The sequence below is a fragment of the Ovis canadensis genome, chromosome 2, assembly GCF_042477335.2.
Source record: "Ovis canadensis isolate MfBH-ARS-UI-01 breed Bighorn chromosome 2, ARS-UI_OviCan_v2, whole genome shotgun sequence".
Lineage (NCBI taxonomy): Eukaryota > Metazoa > Chordata > Mammalia > Artiodactyla > Bovidae > Ovis > Ovis canadensis.
The window spans coordinates 190,449,011-190,467,834 of NC_091246.1; the positions used below are offsets into that span (position 1 = coordinate 190,449,011).

The 18,824-nt window shown below is 42.4% G+C and overlaps 1 protein-coding gene across 6 annotated transcripts in view; it reads left to right on the forward strand.

The window, feature by feature from the left end:
* Positions 1 to 809: 809 nt before the first annotated feature.
* Positions 810 to 18,824, forward strand: part of PTPN4 (protein tyrosine phosphatase non-receptor type 4) — a 193,551-nt gene continuing 175,536 nt past the window's right edge. For 2 of the 6 annotated variants that reach the window (XM_069577815.1, XM_069577816.1), the window contains exon 1: positions 1,008 to 1,499. The gene's annotated coding sequence lies outside the window, so the exon portion shown is untranslated. Of the gene's footprint in view, positions 1,500 to 18,824 lie in introns of all 6 variants that reach the window. The other 4 variants (XM_069577813.1, XM_069577812.1, XM_069577817.1 and 1 more) reach the window with 4 other exon arrangements.

Consider the following 18,824-nt stretch of genomic DNA (forward strand, 5'->3'; position numbering starts at 1 on the left):
CAGAGACACAGAAGCCAGAGAACCTGTCTGGGAAGGAGGAAGGAACCTGGCTGGAACCAAGCTGTGGGAAGGAAAGTCAGAACAACATGGACTGATGGGTTGTCTTTTTAGAACAGAAAAACTGAGCCAGGTGAGAGTCCCTAGAAACTGCAAATTTCACAGATCTGTACAGATCTGCAAGGTTTTAGCTTGCAAAAACCATCCCTGATTAGTAAATAGGCCTTTTGTCGGGTTGGAGGGAAAATGATTTTTGAAAGAATGTTTCATGAAGGACAGCCCTGGTGGGGTGCTGAAGCTAAGAGCGAGGAAGAGCAAGAAGGAGTCTGATGACAGAAGGGGACTCTGACAAAAATGAACGCAAAAATTCCTCCCGCCGTCATTTCCACTATCATCCAGCCCACAAGCATTTGTCTCACCGCCACGAAGTTTGTATCATCAAAAAGATTTTAGAATCACCTGGCTAAAAACCCTGACCTGGTGGTAACTGATTCATACACTTGGTTAGCATGAATTAATCTCATGTTTAACAGCACATCGTTCCTGGCACACAGAGGCACTCAAACGCTGTAAATGAACGTTGTTTGTTCTTTGTTTCAGGGTCTATATTTAGGAGAGGAAATCATTCAAATCTGCACCCTAAAACCTGTATCCTTTTTCAGCACTTAAGTTCGGACAACCTGGGGCCAAAAGGCCCGGTTTTCCACTTTAAACTGAGGTTTTTTTTCCCCTCTCTGTGGGGGTCCCTGGAATCTCTAGGTCCAGCGGGGGAGGGTCCCAGTTTCAAAAACCAATCGCCGCGGAGCCACAGCGCCCCGCCCCTCGTAGCCCCTCCCACCCGCTCAGGTCCCTCCTCCCTCGCACCTGCGCGTCCCCCGCGCTCGGGCTGGTGGGGCCGCTTCCAGTCCGCGCCGGCGGGGAGGGGGCTTGGCCTCACCTCTCGCGAGATCGCCTCCCGTGGCCGCGGCTGCAGCTCCGGGCGGCTGACTGGCGGCGTCTGCGCAGCCGCCATGTTCGGTTGCTATGCTGTGGCCTGGGAGACGGGGTGTGCTTGAGGGAGGAGGAGGAGACGGAGTACGAGGAGGAGGAGGAAGAGGAGGAGGAGGTGGCGGCGGGAGGGACTGAGCGCCCATTGCACTCTCACACACAAACGCTGCTTAGGATTGCCGCCCGTTCGCTCTCGCCGCGCCGTTCCGCTCCTCCTCCTCGCGGCCCCACATTGTTCCCTCAGGACTCCGGGGTCCCCGGGGCTGGATTCTGGGCCCCGCTCCGGGGCCCCCACCCCCGCGACACCGCTGCGGGGCTGGATTAGCTCATCCCCGCAGGGAGGTGCGGGAGCGCGCGGCAGCCCCGCAGTATGAGGTGGTGCCGGCGGCTCGGGGCCGTGGCGCGGCCGCTGCGGCGCCGGCTGCTGGGCGGACGCTGACGGAGCCCCGGGGGCGGCGCGGCCGGGCCTCCAGGCTTTTCTTCTCCAGCCCGGAGGACGCGGCTGGGACACGAAGGTAAGAGGCTCCGGGTCCCGGCCGCCTCTCGGCCCGGCGTGGCACGCGAGGCTGCTACCTGCGGCCCGCCAGGTGGGGCCGGCCGAAGGCGTGAGGCTGATTTCAAGTCAGGGGGGAAGGATGCTTTTTGCCTTACTCCCTTTCTTCGTGGGACCCCTGCTCTCAGCCTCCTGGTGTTTTAGTTGGAATCTCTGTTCTGGGGGAGTCAGGGGAGAAGGGATGGAATAGGTGCGGAGATGGAATGTTCCACGGCCCCTAAACTCTAGGTAAGGTTTTAGAATCTTCAGAGTTTTCCATTGGTGATAGGATTCCTTTTTTTTTTTTTTTTAAATTGGCTCCTTTGAAAGCTTCCTTCTTGCTACTTGGGCATACTGTCCTACCCTTGAAGTTTTAAGCCTTTTATGATTCTGCCTTTGCATGCTTGTGTTTAGAAACCTGTAGTTGAGCCAAAAGAAAAAGTTGAGGTGTAGCAAAATAGACGTACGGATGCGCTTCCCTGGGTTTCCTTAACATGGAGTAGTTTACAGTGGCACATATATACGCACGGATGGTTCTGGGAAACTTAGAATGGGAGACTTTATGCCTGGGAGGCATTGTACAGTGAACCACAGCGGAGGACAATGTGTATGGGTAGGGTTTTTCAGGCGCTTTTTCTAGGACAGTCTGTGTATCTGCAATATACCAACTGCTGTTAAAATCAGAAATTGGAGTAATATTCGGTTTATGTAACCAAATCTTGGGCCCAGTTGCAACATTACAATTTAAACCATGTTTATGGAGAAAAAAAATCAAAACGCCCCAAGTATCCGACTTGTAAAGTATGGTTTGAGTAAAAAGAAGACTGTGGGACTGTTAGGCCGGGGTATTTTTTTATCCTGATTTTTGAACCTTAATCTTTGTTGCCAGAGGTGGGGGGGAAATGTTTTTTAAGGGGGAAGGAGATGACCTTAAAATAAACGATTGTTCAGAGCCCAAAATGTGCTTAATGGAATAGAGCTAGATAGTACATCAGTTAAATCTTGAATTTGAGAAATTCAACCTATATATATATATATATTTAAAGGCTTTTTGTAAGCAAAAGTTTTTCTCTACAGAGCTTCTTTACTAACTCATAGTAGAACACAATCATTTTGTGGATCCCACCATTTTTTGTCAGAATAAATTTATGCTCTAATTACCACAGAAGCTATTTTTATGTCTCTCTCTCTCTCTTTAATGGCACCCATATCTTTGTCGCCTCTTCTTTGAAACATGTGCATGGTCCCACAATATCATGATCTTGAGTGATTTTTACGAAGAGACTTCTTATCTTATTTTTGTATATGGAAGTGTTTGTGACTTAGCTAGCCTATTTTAAACATTTGGCAAGAGATTTTGAAAACAGGGAGCCATCACTGTTTTGCAGTTTTATTGAGTAGGTTAAAATTAGAAAATCATAGGTTCCTCAAAAGTAGTTATGGATGAAGGTATGGCTTTCTTATTGCCTGTTTTCCTAGAACCTGCTTAGATTATAGGCTGTGGGTATTGAATTGTTTAAACTTTGTGGTTTTCCCCTGATTTTCTAATTGAATATCTTTTAAAATATCCCTAGTAACTTTGTTACTTTAAATTTGTGACACCCGATTTCTAATTTAGACTAGGCATAAACCAGCATTGATTGAACACACTTGCTAAAAATACTTTCTGGGTCAGATGTACTTAGAATGCAGCCTCAGGAAAATTCATTTGAACTATTCTACTGTGACCAATGTACACTTCATTATTACAGAAGGACTTAAAACATTATAGACTCTCACGATTAGATTTCATCAGTTCAGGCATAGAAGCCTAACTTTAATGTATTAATATAAAGTACTTCATGTGGGATAGTAATGAAAACTTTCTACAGTGCCATTTTTTTTTTAACTTATGTGACTTCCGTAGACTTATTAAACTCTGATTTGTGTATTTGAGATACTAATATTTTAATTTTGTCTACTAAACATAATTAAAATTGTGTGATAGTATAGTGTGCAATGTTATCTATTTCGTATTTACTTATGATTTATTCTGAGCTCTTTAAGGGTGGGTGTGTCAGTGGTCATGTTTTTAAGTAAATTATCTTTAAGGAACAAAATAAGAATGACAGATAATTTCAAGGAGACATTCTTACTGTTACTGAGAGGATTACCCCCCCCCCCTCCGCCATCCCTGGATTAATATAGTCAGTTTTAAACAACAAGGAAGCTTTAAAAATATGTAGAAACCTTGTTTGTGGATGTTTAAAGACATGTTTTAAAGCTGTCCTTTAATTGTTAGTTATTAGAAATGTAAAGTTGGAGACCTCACTAGAAATGGCAAGTCTGTGTGACTTAATGTGGGTAGTATGATTTGTTGCTTCTAAATAAAATTTAGTATTGGCAGAAATTCACTGGTTCCAAGCTGAGTTGAATTTTGTTGTTTTTCTGGGTAATAACATGCATGTTATGAAGTTTTTTATATTCAGTAGTCTAGATTTGTCAAATTAGTTTACTACGTTAAGCTGTGAAGCCTTGAAGATTGGCTTAGTATTCTGGAAATCTTTTGTTTGCCAGAAAAGTACTGTAGGAGGAAGGTTTTATTTCTTCATTTAATATTCGATTAGCACAGATGGTGAGAAGGAGTATAGTGAAGAAGGATTGTAGAATTTTCTCTTAATGTGGAAGTATGGTACCTAGGAGGAATATAATTTATTTCTTTTTCTTTGCGTGATCAGTCAGTACAGTCATATTTAAAATGGAATGGGAAACTAGAGGGGAAATTTATTACATTCTCCTCCATCTCATTAGAGGTGATTTCCCCCACATTCATTCTTCATTATTCCTAAGCAGAAACACTGGAAGAGAGGTGCAAGTATTTGAAGGAATTGAGGGGAATAGAATGAAAATTAGGCACTGTGGATTATCTTGTGGGAAAGATATTCATTTGGGTGAGTTATTGCATTATTGTGAGTTATTGTATATCTTAAGGAGGTTTTTATAGAGGAATATAAAGGAAAAAGGATCCAGAATGGACGTGTTTATTGTCTGTTACATGCCAAACAATGTAAAGGGGCTTCTCATGTTATCCCACATAAGCATCAAGTATACTTTGGGAGGTAGAAATTATTAATCCTCTACTTCTCCCCTCTTCCAAATCGGAGCATGAATAACTTGTCAAGGATCATACTGCTAGTAACTAGAATTTGACTAGATTTGTCTGATTCTGAAGCTTATTCTTTAGATCATGTTGTCCAGTTAAACTTTTTGCAGTGATGGCAGAATTCTTATTCTGCACTGTCAGATGTGGTAGCCATTAACCGTGTGTGGCACATATCAAACACTTAAAAATGTGATTGTTGTGCCCAAGGACCTAAATTTTAAATTGTATTTAATTTTAATCAGCTTAAATACAAATAATCAGATTTTGCTAGTAACTATAGTATTGGGCAGGACAACTTTAGATCTTGCTACCTAGAAAACCTGAGGTTTTGTTTGGTTTTGATTTGGGAGTTTTTTCCTTTTTTTTTTTTTTTGGCCAAGCCTCACTATTCATCTTGCGGGATATTAGTTCCCTTACCAGGGATTGAACCCTTGCCTTCTGCAGTGAAAGCCCAGAGTCCTAACCACTGGAAAGTGAAAGTGAAAGTCGCTCAGTCGTGTCTGACTTATTGGGACCCGTGGACTATACAGTTTTTCTGTGTATTCTTGCCACCTCTGTGATGATGTGATCACTAATCTAGAACCAGACATCTTGGAATGTGAAGTCAAGTGGGCCTTAAAAAGCATCACTACGAACAAAGCTAGTGGAGGTGATGGAATTCCAATTGAGCTGTTTCAAATCCTGAAAGATGATGCTGTGAAAGTGCTGCACTCAATATGCCAGCAAATTTGGAAAACTCAGCAGTGGCCACAAGACTGGAAAAGGTCAGTTTTCATTCCAATTCTAAAGAAAGGCAATGCCAAAGAATGCTCAAACTACTGCACAATTGCACTCATCTCACATGCTAGTAAAGTAATGCTCAAAATTCTCCAAGTCAGGCTTCAGCAATACGTGAACCTTGAACTCCCTGATGTCCAAGCTGGTTTTAGAAAAGGCAGAGGAACCAGAGATCAAATTGCCAACATCTGCTGGATCATGGAAAAAGCAGGAGAGTTCCAGAAACACATCTATTTCTGCTTTATTGACTATGCCAAAGCCTTTGACTGTGTGGATCACAATAAACTGTGGAAAATTCTGAAAGAGATGGGAATACCAGACCACCTAACCTGCCTCTTGAGAAACCTGTATGCAGGTCAGGAAGCAACAGTTAGAACTGGACATGGAACAACAGACTGGTGTCAAATAGGAAAAGGAGTACGTCAAGGCTGTATATTGTCATCCTGCTTATTTAACTTCTATGCAGAGTACATCATGAGAAATGCTGGACTGGAAGAAACACAAGCTGGAATCAAGATTGCCAGGAGAAATATCAATCACCTCAGATATGCAGATGACACCACCCTTATGGCAGAAAGTGAAGAGGAGCTAAAAAGCCTCTTGATGAAAGTGAAAGAGGAGAGCGAAAAAGTTGGCCTAAAGCTCAACATTCAGAAAACGAAGATCATGGCATCTGGTCCCATCACTTCATGGGAAATAGATGGGGAAACAGTAGAAATAGTGTCAGACTTTTATTTTTTTGGGCTCCAGAATCACTGCAGATGGTGCCTGCAGCCATGAAATTAAAAGACGCTTACTCCTTGGAAGAAAAGCTATGACCAACCTAGATAGCATATTTAAAAGCAGAGACATTACTTTGCCGACTAAGGTCCGTCTAGTCGAGGCTATGGTTTTTCCTGTGGTCATGTATGGATGTGAGAGTTGGACTGTGAAGAAGGCTGAGTGCTGAAGAATTGATGCTTTTGAACTGTGGTGTTGGAGAAGACTCTTGAGAGTCCCTTGGACTGCAAGGAGATCCAACCAGTCCATTCTGAAGGAGATCAACCCTGGGATTTCTTTGGAAGGAATGATGCTAAAGCTGAAACTCCAGTACTTTGGCCACCTCATGAGAAGAGTTGACTCATTGGAAAAAACTCTGATGCTGGGAGGGATTGGGGGCAGGAGGAGAAGGGGATGACCGAGGATGAGATGGCTGGATGGCATCACGGACTCGATGGACATGAGTCTGAGTGAACTCCGGGAGATGGTGATGAACAGGGAGGCCTGGAGTGCTGCGATTCATGGGGTCGCAAAGAGTTGGACACGACTCTGCGACTGAACTGAGCTGTGGACTATACATTCCCTGGAATTTTCTAGGCCAGAATAGAGAATACCCATTGGAGTGGGTAGCCCATTCCTTTCTCCAGGGGATCTTCCCAACCCAGGGATTGAACCCAGGTCTGCTGCATTGCAGATGGATTCTTTACTGGCTGAGTCACAAGGGAAGCCCAAGAATACTGGAGTGGGTAGGCTATCCCTTCTCCAGGGGATCTTCCTGACCCAGGAATTGAACCAGGGTCTCATGCATTGCAGACAGATTCTTAACCATCTGAGCTATCAGGGAAGCTCCTAGCCATTGGACCAGCAGGGAATACCCAAAAATCTGAGTTTTGATATTGAATCTGCCACTAGCTTATATATGATGTTAGTTAAGTTACTTAGTTCATGAGCCTCAATTTAATCCCTTGTGAAAATGAAGATGTTATCACTAAAAGATTGTCTCTAGTATCCCTTCTTGCTCTAAAGTTCTTTGATTCTTATTAAAATGTACTGTAGCATTTCATATTTGCAAGCATTATATCTGAATGAACCCCTTCCCCATATACTCACTCTTTCCCCATATACTCACTCCTTATATAAAAACTTTTGTTTGTTTAGTCAGTTTCTCTTTGGGAAAAGAGTTATGTTTAAAGTACATAAAGGATAATAGATTATTTTATTCTCAGTTGTTTGGCGAAAACACTGTGTAACCAAAGACAGTACTTTACTTTGAAACAAATTTTGAATCTTTAAATATCTTATTTTCAGCATGCCACTTGGTGGTGGTTTAGTTGCTAAGTTGTGTCCAGCTCAAGGACTCTTGGGACCCCATGGACTGTAGCCTGCCAGGCTTCTCTGTCCATGGGATTCTTCAGACAAGAATACTGGAGTGGGTTGCCATTTCCCTCTCTAGGGGCTCTTCTCAACCCAGGGATCAAACCCAGGTTTCCTGCATTACAGGCAGATTCTTTACCAACTGAGCTACAAGAGAAGCCCAGTGCCACTTATAATTTGAGAATATATTACAGTTCTTGTTGCTTGTCAGGTTAATTCCAAACTTTGGAATGAATTTGCTTGACCTTACAGGTTTCCTGCCAACTTCATCTCACTAACCCTGTTTCTCATTTTTGCTTAAAAAGAAAGCATTCTTTTTTCGTCCCCCTGCCCTCGTTTCTTCAGTTTAAACATTCCTGTCTCCAGTCCATGGGGCTTCCCAGGGGGCATTAGTGGTAAAGAACCTGCCTGGTAGAGATGCAGGTTTGATCCCTGGGTTGGGAAGATCCTCTCGAGGTGGGCATGGCAGCCCACTCCAGTATTCTTGCTTGGAGAATTCGCATGGACAGAGGAGCCTGGCAAGCTACAGTCCATAGGGTCGCACAGAGTTGGACACTACTGAAGTGACTTATTAGCATGCATGCACATCTCCAGTCCACAAGTCTTGCACAGAATTCACTGTTTTTTGGAAGAATGCTGCTTAATCCAGTCATGATCAGCTTTTGAATCCTAGTAATGAGTACCCTGGTGTTACTATATGATTATTTAGATATAGTTTCTTGAGTTCTTCCTTCTCCTTAAAAAAAAAAATAGTTTTATTTATCTTTTTGCTGTACTGGGTCTTTGGTTGCTTTGGGGCCTTTTCTCTAGTTGCGTTGCTCGGGCTTCTTACTGTGGTTTCTTGTTGTGGAGCTTGACTCTGGGGTGCAGAGGCTTCAGGAGCTGTGGCACGTGGGCTCAGTAGTGTGGCTCCCAGGCTTTAGAGCACAGGCTCAATAGTTGTGGTACATGGGCTTAGTTGCTCTGTGGTATGTGGGATCTTCCCGGTTCAGGGATCAAACACGAGTTTCCTGCATTGGCAGGCAGATTCTTTACCACTGAGCCACCAAGGAGGCCCCTAGAGTTCTTCCTTATTAAGTTTTTATATGTTACCTACTGTGTGTCCTTAATAAACATGTTAAAAAATGAAAAATAGGGGGTGTTTGTTCTGTATTGCTTTATGAGTTTAGACCATTTCTCAGCAATTCTGCTTTTAAAAAGTTGCTAATAAAAAGTTATAAATACTATAACAATGTTCACCCATATCACTACTCTAAAAGATATTTTTGTTTCCTTCTAGGCCATTGTCTTATTGTAGTTTTTTATACAGTTGTAGAGATAACAGTTTTGGAGTTTAATATATTGGAAACGTTGCATTGTAGAGGAAGAACAATATAGGGAAAAGGAGACAGACTTTGGAGTGAGGGAGATATAGGTAGGAATCTGGTCTCATAAACCTTGGAAGAACTATGTAGCCTCTGTGCTTACTTTCGTGTCTGTGAATTTAGGATAATGGTACTTGCCTTTGAATTGTTGGGAGGATTAGAATAATATATATAAAGCATCCAGCATTAATCTTTAAATAGAAGAGATGATCAGTAAATGGTAACATATTATTTCCCGTTTTCCCATTCCCATCTTCATGAATATAAACAATTGCTTAGACATTCAGGTGATTTATCAATCAGGTGGTTTAGTCTTTTACCTTTTGTTAAATATTTTGGTTGTTCCTAAAGTTTCCACTGTTACAATCTGCAGTGAAGATTTTTGTGCTTACAGCTTGTTTATAGGTTTGTTTCCTCAGACTAAAACTTAAAACTCTAGAACTAGGATAATGGTTTGAATATCTCTCTCTGCCAAATCTCTTGTAGAACAATGGGTGTTCTTGTTTTGGGAAAAATATAAATTTTATTATAAAATTATGCTTTGTTGTTTTAGTTAATGTATTTTGAAAATTTTGGCTTATTGGGAAATGATATAGTGAACATTTATTTGTGTGTAATCAAACAGACATTTGAATGTCTGTTATAGAGATCACTGGTATACCAGTAAATAAGACATGATTCTTGTCGCTGAGCTCAAATTCTAGGGTGGTAACGTATGTCAACAATTACAATTCAGAGTGACAAGTGTAATAAGATCTGTGGAAAGGAGAGTGGCATTTGAACAGCGTCTTAAAGGATGAATAGGGATTGATCTCTGGGTAGAGAGAACAGCATGTACAAAAAGGCAAGCATGAGAGGATCCATGCTTTAGAGAAGTGGTCTGTTGGATGGGTGTTGGTGTCTGATTTTATGCGTGAATCCGTGTGCTTGTATATGTTTATTGACTGTAGTAGGAGATAAAACCTTGTGGGGGTCCTTGTTTGGGCTATGAGTGCAATCATATTAAGACCTTTAGAATGGAGCTTCCCAACTGGGCTGCCCTGATGGCTTACTATCGTGCCAGAGAATAAGATAGCTGTCAGTGTATGTGACCAAAGCACATTGGACCCACCAGGGTGGTTTCTTTTGACCCAGAATAATCTCCTTGGCTTGTCCTGGTGTGCTAAAAATTATTTTCTTTGGTGCAAGTTGGGAAAAGCATTGGGAAAAGCACTGTTAGTATTGGAAAGTTTATGGTACCCACACTTCTCCTGACATTCTCATGTATGCAATCAAAAATGAAACCAGTACCAAACCTTAATATAAAAATGAAGGAAGTCCTGTCAAAGTCCTCATCTTTTCTCTCCTCTCCCCTCCTCCTCCCCGCAGGGATTACTAGTTGATTATTTTATGTGTGTATCTGAAATATCTTTTTGGTGCTTCTGCATTGCTAGTGCCCTACAGGAGTCTTTTGTCTGCCTGTTGGGAAATCAACATTTACATTGGGAGCAATTACAGGTATTTAAATAAGGAAAGATAAACCTTGACTTCTAAATAATGATGCAAAGATATAAGGATGGTACAAAGATGAGGTTAGAAGGAGCAGAGAAACCGGTTAGGATGCTCTTGCAGTAGTCCAGGTGAGAGGTGATAAGAGCCAGAAATGAGGGAATAAAGATGAGGGTGTCAGCCTGGAACTGAAAACTGATGAGGCAGTTTCCTGAGAACTGAGAGTCCATTTGGTTGTAGTGGAAGAGGAGGGAGTTGATGCTGCTGCTAAGACTTCTCTTTGGGCAACTGGAAAGGGAAGACCAAATAATTTTTATTGAGTACCTATAGTGAACCAGGTGTTTCGCTAGGCACCAAGGTTTGTCAGGAGTTCTCCCTGAATTTTTAAAATTAATTTATTTTGAAATAATTTCAAACACACAGAAAAATTGCAAAAATAGCACAAAGAGCTCCAGAATCCCTTTCAACCAACTTCCTTTTCCTTGAACTATTCTTGCCTCTTAAAAAAATACTTTTTGTAAGACTTGACTCTTCATAGCACTTTTAGTTTCACAGCAAGATTGAGGGCTTATGACCCATAAGCTCTATCATCTCTACACATGAACCTCAACCAGTTTTGGACACAGTACTACATATATATTGTGTGTAAACAGAATATAAGCCTGCACATCTTGTACTTGGCTCACTCTAGGGGTTGCAGTGAAGCCTTCTCTTTCAGGTGCCCAGAGAAGGAACCTTGACATTGTCGTCAACCCTTTCCTTCTCTGTTATTGAATTCTCAAATTTCAGTGAAACTACCTAATCATCTTATTTTGGGTCTCTCATTTTCATCTCTACTTATAACCATTTCAGAGGAATGTACCACTTCTCATCTAAGTAGACTTTCCTGAACCATCTCAGAGCAAGTTGCAGACGTGATGCCTATCATTCCTAAATAACCTGGGACATGGAGTAGTCTCTACAAACATGGGCAGTCTCTTACAAAACTCCCGAATCAGGAGATCAGCATTGACATAGCAGTAGCTTCAAAATTCCAGATGCCTACAACTCAGTATTAAAAAAAAACCCAATCAAAAATTGGGCAAAATACCTACATAGACCTTCTTCTTCAAAGAAGACACACAGATGACTGACAGGCACTTGAAAAGAAGCTCAGCATTACCAATTATTAGGGAAATATGAATCAAAACAACTGAATACAATGAGATATTACCTTTCACCAGTCAGAATGGCCATCATCAAAAGATCTACAAATAATAAATGCTGGAGAGAATGTGGACAAAAAGGATCCCTACAACATTGTGAAAATGTAAATTGGTATAGCCACTATGGAGAACAGTATGGAGGTTCCTTAAAGGACTGAAAATAGAACTACCATATGATCCAGCAGTCCAACTCCTGGGCATATATTGTGGAGAAAACCGTAATTTGAAAAGATATCTGCACTTCAGTGTTCATTGAAGCACTATTTACCTGGCCATGGAAGCAGCCTAAATGTCCATTGACTGATGAATGGAAAAAGAAGGTGTGGTACATATATATGATAGGATATTACTCAGCCCATAGCAAAGAAAGAAATTAATGCCATTGGTGGCAATATGGATGGACCTAGAGATGGTCATGCTAAGTAAAGTAAGCCAGACAGAGAAAGACAAATATCATTCAGTATCACCAGGGAAGTACTATGTGTGGTTAGTGTTATCAAAAGGGGAAAGGAGGCAGGGACAGGGATAAATTAGAAGTTACACACTTGTAACACTTGTTCAGTCTTGTTGTGTCCTACTTTGCAACCTCATGGACTGTAGCACACCAAGCTCTTCTGTCCTTCACTGTCTCCTGCTGCTGCTGCTGCTGCTAAGTCACTTCAGTCGTGTCCGACTCTGTGCAACCCCATAGACGGCAGCCCACCAGGCTCCCCCATCCCTGGGATTCTCCAGGCAAGAACACTGGAGTGGGTTGCCATTTCCCTCTCCAAGGCATGAAAGTGAAAAGTGAAAGTGAAGTTGCTCAGTCGTGTCCGACTCTTGGCAGCCCCATGGACTGCAGCCTACCAGGCTCCTCCGTCCATGGGATTTTCCAGGCAAGAGTACTGGAGTGGGGTCCCATTGCCTTCTTCTCACTGTCTCCTGGATTTTGCTTAAATTCATGTCTATTGAGACGGTGATGCTATCTAACCATCTCATCCTCTGCCTCCCTCTTCTCTCTTGTCTTCAATCTTTCCCAGCATCAGGGTCTTTTCCAATGAGTTAGCAGCTCATCGCATCAGGTGGCCAAAAGTATTGGAGCCTCAGCTTTAGCATCAGTCCTTCCAGTGAATATTCAGAGTTGATTTCCTTTAGGATGGACTGGTTGGATCTCCTTGCAGTCCAAGGGATTCTCAGGAGTCTTCTCCAGCACCACAGTTCTAAAGCATCAACTCTTCTGTGCTCAATCTTCTCCGTACATGGCTACTGGAAAAACTATAGCTTTGACTATATGGACCTTTGTCGGGAAAGTGATGTCTTTGCTTTTTAATACACTGTCTAGGTTTTGCATTTAGGTCATTTGATGTGAAGAGCTGACTCATTGGAAAACACCCTGAGCTGGGAAAGATTGAGGGCAGGAGGAGAAAGGGGCGACAGAGGATGAGATGGTTGGATTGCATCACTGACTCAATGGGCATGAGTTTGAGCAAACTCCAGGAGTTAGTGAAGGACAGGGAGGCCTGGCGTTCTGCAGTCCATGGGGTCACAGAGTGTTGGACATGACTTAGAACAATAGCAAGGTTTGTCATAGGTTTCTTTTCAAGGAGCAAGCGTCTTTGAATTTCATGGCTAGGGTCACTGTCAGCAGTGATTTTGGAGGCCACGAAAATAAAATCTGTCACTGCTTCCACTTTTTCCCATTCTATAGGCCATGAAGCAGTGGGACTGGATGACATGATCTTAGTTTTGGGTGTTTTTTTTTTTTTCCCCTTTATTTAAATTTACAATACTGTATTGGTTTTGCCATACATTGACATGAATCCACCACGGGTGTACATGCGTTCCCAAATATGAACCCCCCACCGACCTCCCTCCCCATAACGTCTCTCTGGGTCATCACCGTGCACCAGCCCCAAGCATGCTGTATCCTGCGTCGGACATAGACTGGCGATTCGATTCTTACATGATAGTATACATGTTACAATGCCATTCTCCCAAATCATCCCACCCTCTCCCTCTCCCTCTGAGTCCAAAAGTCCGTTATACACATCTGTGTCTTTTTTGCTGTCTTGCATACAGGGTCGTCATTGCCATCTTTCTAAATTCCATATATGTGTGTTAGTATACTGTATTGGTGTTTTTCTTTCTGGCTTACTTCACTCTGTGTAATCGGCTCCAGTTTCATCCATCTCATCAGAACTGATTCAAATGTATTCTTTTTAACAGCTGAGTAATACTCCATTGTGTATATGTACCACAGCTTTCTTATCCATTCATCTGCTGATGGACGTCTAGGTTGTTTCCATGTCCTGGCTATTATAAACAGTGCTGCGATGAACATTGTGTCTCAAATAGACATTTCTCCAAAGAAGACATACGGATGGCTAACAAACACATGAAATGATGCTCAACATCACTCATTATTAGAGAAATGCAAATCAAAACCACAATGAGGTACCACTTCACACCAGTCAGAATGTCTGCGATCCAAAAATCTGCAAGCAATAAATGCTGGAGAGGGTGTGGAGAAAAGGGAACCCTCCTACACTGTTGGTGGGAATGCAAACTAGTACAGCCACTTTGGAGAACAGTGTGGAGATTCCTTAAAAAATTGCAAATAGAACTACCTTATGACCCAGCAATCCCACTGCTGGGCATACACACCGAGGAAACCAGAATTGATCTTAGTGTTTTTAATGCTGAGTTTCATGCCATCTTTTTCATCTCTTCTTTCTTGCCTTCATCAAGAGGCTATTTAGTGGTATCATCTGCATATCTGAGATTATTAATATTTCTTCTGGTAATCTTGATTCCCACTTGTGATTCATCTTGCCTGGTGTTTCGCGTGATAGACTCTGCATAGAAGTTACATAAGCAGAGTGACAATATACAGCCTTGTCATACTCCTTTCCCAATTTTGAACCAGTCAGTTGTTCTGTGTCTGTTGCTTCTTTATCCACATACAGATTTCTCAGGAGACAGGTAAGGTGGTCTTGTATTCCCATCTCTTTAAAAATTTTCCACAGTTTGTTGTAATCCACACAGTCAAAGGCTTTAGCAGTCAATGAAGCAGAAGTAGATGTTTTTCTCAAATTACCTTTCTTTCTTCATAATCCAATGAATGTTGGCAATTTGATCTCTGGTTCCTGTGCCTGTTCGAAATCCAGCTTGTATACCCAGCTTGTATATTTGGAAGTTCTCGGTTCATGTATTGCTGATGCCAGCTTGAAGGATTTTGAGCACAACCTTGCTACCATGTGGAATGAGTGCAATTGTACAGTAGTTTGAACATTCTTTGGCATTGCCCTTTGGGATTGGAATGAAAACTGACCTTTTTCAGTTCTGTGGCCACTGTTGTATTTTCCAAATTTGTTGACATATTGAGTGCAGCACTTCAGCAGCATCATCTTTCAGGATTTTAAATGGCTCAGCTGGAATTCCATCACCTCCATTATCTTTGTTCATAGTAATGTTTCCTAAGGCCTACTTGACTTCACACTCAAGGATATCTGGCCCTAGATGAGTGACCACACCATTGTGGTTATCCAGGTTGTTAACACCTTTTTGTGTAGTTCTTCTGTGTATTCTTGCCACCTCTTCTTAATTTCTTCTACTTCAGTTAGGTCATTACCATTTCTGTCATTTATTGTGTCCGTGTTTGCACGAAATGTTCATTTGATATCTCCAGTTTCCTTGAAGAAATCACTATAGTCTTTCCCATTCTCTTGTTTTCCTCTATAACTTTGCATTATTCATTTAAGAAGCTCCTATCTCTCCTTGCTATTCTCTGAAACTCTGGTGGAGTGGGTTGCCATTCCCTTCTCCAGGGGATCTTCCCCACCCAGGGATTGAACTTGGGTCTCCTGCATTGCAGTCAGTTCTTTACCGACTGAGCCACTAGAAAAACCCCTTTGTATAAACTACTATGTATAAAGTAGGTAACTGATATGGACCTACTGTATACCACAGGGAACTGTACTCAATGATATGTAATAACCTGTAAGCAAAAAGAATCTGAAAAAGAACAAAGGGACTTCCCTGGTGGCTCACAGAGTAAAGAATTGTCCTGCAATGCAGGAGACCCGGGTTTGATCCCTGGGTCAGGAAGATCCCCTGGAGAAGGAAATGTTTACCCACTTCCGTATTCTTGCCTGGAGAATTCTATGGACAGAGGAGCTTAGCAACCTACAGTTCATGGGGTCACAAAGAGTCAGACACAACTGAGTGACTTAACACACACACACACATATATAAAACTGAATCACTGTACTGTACACTTGAAACTTAAACTACATTGTAAATCAGTTATCAGTTCAGTTGCTCAGTTGTGTCTGACTGTTTGTGACCCCATGGACTGCAGCACGCCAGGCTTCCCTGTCCATCATCAACTCCCGGAGCTTGCTCATACTTATGTCCCTTGAGTTGGTGATGCCATCCACCCATCTCATCCTCTGTCGTCCCCTTCTCCAGACTTCAGTCTGTCCCAGCATCAGGGTCTTTTCTGGTGAATCAGTTCTTCTCATCAGGTGGCCAAAGTATTGGAGCTTCAGCTTTAGCAGTGGTTCTTTCAGTGAATATTCAGGACTGATTTCCTTTAGGATTGACTGGTTTGATCTCCTTTCAGTCCGAGGGACTCTCAAGGGTCTTCTCCAACACCACAGCTCAAAAGCATCAATTCTTCGGTGCTCAGTTTTCTTTATGGTCCAACTCTCACCATCTATACATACTACTGGAAAAACCATAGCCTTGACTATATGGACCTGAGTTGGCAAAGTAATGTCTCTGCTTTTTAATATGTTATCTAGGTTTATTTAGCTTTTCTTGCAAGAAGCAAGCATCTTTTAATTTCATGGCTGCATTCACCATCTGCAGTGATTTTGGAGCCCAAGAAAATAAAGGCTGTCATTGTTTCCACTGTTTCCCCATCTATTTTCCGTGAAGTGATGGAACTGGATGCCATGATTGTCGTTTTCTGAATGTTGAGTTTTAAGCCAGCTTTTTCACTCTCCTCTTTCACTTTCATCCAGAGGCTCTTTAGTTTCTCTTTGCTTTCTGCCATAAGGGTGACGTCATCTGCATATCTGCTGCTGCTGCTAAGTCGCTTCAGTCGTGTCCGACTCTATGTGACCCCATAGACGGCAGCCCACCAGGCTTCCCTGTCCCTGGGATTCTCCAGGCAAGAACACTGGAGTGGATTGCCATTTCCTTCTCCAGTGCATGAAAGTGAAAAGTGAAAGTGAAGTCGCTCAGTCGTGTCCGACTCTTGGCGACCCCATGGACTGCAGCCCACCAGGTTCCTCCATCCATGGGATTTTCCAGGCAAGAGTACTGGAGTGGGGTGCCATTGCCTTCTCTGCTGCATATCTGAGGTTATTGATATTTCTCCTGGCAGTCTTGATTCCACCTTATGCTTCATCCAGCCCGGCATTTTGTATGATGTACTCTGCATATAAGTTAAATAAGCAGGGTGACAGTATACACCCTTGATGTACTCCTTTCCCAATTTGGAACCAGTCCATTGTTTCATGTCCAGTTCTAACTGTTGCTTCCTGACCTGCATACAGATTTCTCAGGAGGCAAGTAAGGTGGTCTGTTATTCCCACCTCTTTAAGAATTTTCTACAGTTTGTTATGATCCACACAAAGGCTTTAGAATAGTCAGTGAGGCAAAAATGTTTTTCTGGCATTCTCTTGCTTTTTCTGTGATCCAACGGATGTTGGAAATTTGATCTCTGCCTTTGGTTCCTCTGCCTTTTCTAAGTCCAACTTGAACATCAGGAAGTTCTTGGTCCACATACTGTTGAAGGCTGGCTTGGAGAATTTTGAGCAGACAGAGCTGGGAAATACATACATATATATATGCATTTGAATATACATATACGTATTTGTATACACATTTGAATCTCTTTCTTCATCTAACTATGTATATATATTTAAAAGAAGAACTGACTCATTTGAAAAAACCCTGATGCTGGACAGACTGCAGTCTGGAGAAGGGGACGACAGAGGATGATGAGATGATTGGATGGCATCACTGACTCAATGGACATGAGTTTGAGCAAGCTCCAGGAGTTGGTGATGGACAGGGAGGCCTGGCATGCTGCAGTCCATGGGGTCACAAAGAGTTGGACATGGCTGAGCAACTGAACTGATATTCAAAAGTTCACACTGATAATCCATTTCCAGTCCAACACTCGAGAGTTCTTTCCAGTTGTCCCTTTTCTATATTTTTAAGTCTCGTCTTCAGCAGTGAGAGATTGGCTCCATTATCCTTAGTACACTTGCTTATTTGCTCAGCCCCCTTGTAGGTGCCAGTCCCTCTGCCCCAGGTTAGTTGTTTCCTGCCCTCTACCTCAGGCCCGTGGCATGGGGTCCACAGGGCATGCTGTCAAGTCTGAGCTAGGAAGGGAAGGAGAATTCTCATTTAATCTTTTTATTTTCCTTATTTAATCCAAACAAAAATTGTCAGAAAGGTGTTATCCCTAGTTTTCAAGGTGTTATCCCCTAGCATAACAATGATGAAATTCAGAAAGATGTGTGACTGTGGATGTATTACCATGTAAATAACAGATACTTTGGATTCAGATGTGCATGATGTTGAAGCATCTTCTTCCTCCTGTACTGACTTCGTAACCTCCAACTTCCTGAAAATTCTTGGGAAATCAAAGTGTCAGAATTTAGTGTTATATAGATGGTAGTTGAAGCAGTGGATGTGACTTGTACTGCTTATGAAGTGTGTGTAAAGTTAGGACAAAGGCCACTGTGAGGGCCCCTCCAGCATCATGTAAAGGATAAGGGCTCTCAGCAAAGAGAGAAGAGTCCAATTGTGTGGGGGAAGGTGATGGAAGAAGTTAGTGTAAGGTGTCAGATTCTACAGAGAGAGAGATGAAATCCAAAGTGCTTTGAATTTGAGGGAAGGTGGTTATGATCCTGATGACTGGTGACTCAGTGGTAAAGAACCCACCTCCCAGTGCAGGAGATGCAAGTTTAATCCCTGGGTTGAAAAGAAGGAAATGGAGGAAAGAAGGAAATGGCAATCTACTCTAGTATTCTTGCCTGGGAAATCCCATGGACGCAAGAGCTTATTGTGCTACAATCCATGGGGTTGCAAAATAATTATACATGACTTAGGGACTAAACAACAGCATATTATGACCTTAGCTAATTGGTTTTCAGGTGTTTAGGCAGACCACCTGTACCAGAATCAAGTGAGCTACTGAA